The 3,147-nt window shown below is 44.9% G+C and overlaps 1 protein-coding gene across 1 annotated transcript in view; it reads left to right on the plus strand.

Moving 5' to 3' along the window:
* The first annotated feature begins 2,889 nt into the window (after positions 1 to 2,889).
* Positions 2,890 to 3,147, plus strand: part of LOC109390191 (olfactory receptor 4A15-like) — a 6,831-nt gene continuing 6,573 nt past the window's right edge. Inside the window, exon 1 of the mRNA XM_019656332.1 lies at positions 2,890 to 2,920. The gene's annotated coding sequence lies outside the window, so the exon portion shown is untranslated. The remainder of the gene's footprint in view (positions 2,921 to 3,147) is intronic.

Genomic DNA, 3,147 nt, shown 5'->3' on the forward strand with positions numbered 1-3,147 from the left:
CTATCTTGTCTTCTAAGTCGCTGATTCAATCCTCTGCTTCATCTAATCTGCTGGTAATTCCTTCGACTGCATTCTTTATTTCAGTAATTGTATTCTTTAGTTCCAACTGGTTGTTTTTCATAATTTCTCTATCCTTCCTTATGTTCTCACTAAGTTCCTGAAACATTCTTATTATCAGTGTTCTAAACTCTGCCTCTGATAGATTGGTTGCCTCTATTTCCTCTAGCTCCACTAATTCTGGAAGTTTCTTCTGTTCTTTTATTTGGGACGTGTTTCTTTGTTTCCCAATTCTTGCTGACTCTTTGTGCTTGCTTTGATGTATTAGGTAGATATCCTAGGTCTCTCAGTTTTTGCTGGGTGGACTTACATGGTATGTGTCTTTTATATTTGAATTGCTCAGTCTCCTTATTCTCCTGTGCGTGTGTTCCAGGGGTGTCCATTGTGTTGTGTGTCTTCTCCTGTTGAAGTTGAGCTTTGATTGCTTTTGGCTTGTCAGTAGGTGGGATTGACTCCTAGGCTGACTGCAGTGAGAATTGGCTATGTCCACAGTGTATAAGCTGCTGTGTGAGGGTTTATCCCTCAGATGAGGTTTGGTCTCTGTGGGTTCTTATGCCTATAGAGATTTCCCTTTGAGTGTGACTCTTGTAGGTCAAACCCACAAGTAATGCTCTGGTTTGGTCTAGAGTTGGCCTCTGGGTGTGATGATTCTTGTGCCTCTTGTGCTGGGGCCTGCCTGGTGCCGAGTGATTTCAGAGCAAAACAAATCACCAAGCACAACAACCACCATCAAAAATCCCAAATACACTCACATATAAAAACAACCAACAACCAACACTCAACATGCACAGAAGTATCAAAGATAAAACACCAAAAGAAACCAAATAGCAACACCAAAAAACACCCCAAAAAATGGAAAATCGAAAGAAGGAGGAAAAGTAGAGGAAGGAAAAAAAAATAGAAGAAGAAAGAGAAAGAGCAAAAAAAAAAAATATATATATATTTATATATATACATATATACATACACACACACATTTACGTACCTGTATATATGGACATATATAAACACACACGTAATGCATATATAAAAAAGTAAAAATGATAATAATAAAATAGAAAAACAAAGAAAGAAAAAACAGTGCCAGTCTTAGCTTAAGTCCACCAAGCTATCTCCAGATTGTCCTCTGCTGTAGAAAAACCCCTCAGCGACTTGAGGAGGCAGAGCCAGCCAGCTGGCACCCAGGTGACCCTGGAGATGCAGTTCTAGATGAGTGGGGCTAAGGGGTGTGGTTGGTAGTTTTTACAAATTGAGTGCAGCTGCTTTTGCCTGCACAGAAGCACGCTGAGAGCACTACAGCCAGGAGGTGGGCTTCTTCCCTGGGCACAGCACTTCTTGGTGTAGTACAGTCTTTCCACTGGGGGCTGTGAAGAGCGTGAGATTTCCAAGCTGCTGAAAGCCCAGTGCTGCCTCTGCCCCAGGCTTCTGGGTCTGCGTGTGATTCAGCAGCTGAGGTTGCTCTGCCCGGAGCCGCCCAGGAAAGGTGAGGGCTGTCGCACACTCATTGCAGCCTGTTCCCTAACTCACAGCAGTATTTCCATTTCCTGGGGGTTGCAGCACCTCTGTAATCTAACATGACTCCTCCATTCAGGGACAAGCTGAAGACTCTGGAAGCGCGGGGAGGAAGGGTGGGAGTGGGGCCCTGGTTATGGAGTTCTTTTTGCTTTCTGTCTGAGGGAGCCCCGCCACAGTTTTGAGCTGAGGCTTCTGCCTCAGATGCTGGGCACCACCATGTACGTTGCTGATCTCTTGGTAAGACTGTGGGGTGTAGGGAGGGAGCCCATCGCCTTGCTGCTGTAATAATCTCCGGTCTGCTGCCTGAGGCCCCCGGTCTCTGGAGCCGCGGATGTGGGCTGCGTCTCCGCACGCCTCCCTTCCCTCTTCTCCCACTCGCCCGGTTTGCCCACCTTCAAGTAATCCTTGTATGAGTCTCTTAGCTGTTCTGTGAAGGGAGCAGAGTTTCCCCTGATGAGTTATAGCTGTTCAATTTGTGGTAACTTCCAGGGGAGCTCTCAAGATACCCACCTCACTGCCGCCATTTCTCAAGATGATTTTTAAGAAAACTCTTGGTTGGGTATTTCTTCTCATTCATGTGGCATGGACTGAAGTCACTCTGGTTCCAACTGACAACCGAGCAGTCTGTAGAATCCAGGACAGCTTAGTTCACATTCATGTGTCGACTGGCTAAAATAAGTCTCCAGGAAATACTCCAAAAGCGGTTTATTTGGAGAAAGAAAAAGAAACAGAATCACCATAGCAGTGTGGGAATGCACACCTCTGGCCAGGTCTCCAACCAGACACACACATGCAAAAAGAGACACAGCTTCCCCAAGGCGGCCCCTCTCTGTAAAAATTCCTCCCCTGGAAGTTACCAACAGGTTTAACAGGAAGTCAGAACTAGAGAGTTAAGAAGGAGCCCAGCTCTGCCTATCATCCTCCTAGCTATGGTTAGTCATCCTATGATGCCGGCTCACTTTTAGCATATGGTATCTTGGAAATGACAACTGGAAGGGACCTCCAGGGTTCCACTCCCCATCCATTGAGACACAGGACTGCAAGTTCTCTCCAGCGGAATAGACAGGCTTTATACATGGTGCTCAGGGATCCCAGTGGTAGAAATTAGGACTTGTTAGGCCAGTTCAAGGCTATGTCCCAAATTAGTATAATGTCACTTTCACCATCTTCTATTGGTCAAAGCAGTCACATGGCCTGCCCAGATTTGAGGCGGTAGAGAAATAGATGACAGCATTTCATGGAGTGTGGCCAAGTCACATTGTAGAACAGCATGTCGGATGAGGGATTGTGCTTGCTTTTGGAAAATACCATGGTTCACATCACAAAAGGGTGTGCTCTGAGTTTCATTGTATGTGAGTTGAATCTATAGATCATTTTGGGGTAAAGAACATATTAACAATTTCAAATTTTCTAGTTCCTGAACATGATATGTCGATTTATTTAGGTGCTTAGGAAATTTAGTTCTGAAAAGATTTGTAGTTTTTAGCGTATGGCTCTTGCTCATCTTTTTACAGGGGCACTTGTGATGCCATTAAGTATTTGTAGTTTCAGATGCTGTTGCAAAATATGGCTCGT

This window comes from Hipposideros armiger, unplaced genomic scaffold (genome assembly GCF_001890085.2).
Source record: "Hipposideros armiger isolate ML-2016 unplaced genomic scaffold, ASM189008v1 scaffold_258, whole genome shotgun sequence".
NCBI lineage: Eukaryota > Metazoa > Chordata > Mammalia > Chiroptera > Hipposideridae > Hipposideros > Hipposideros armiger.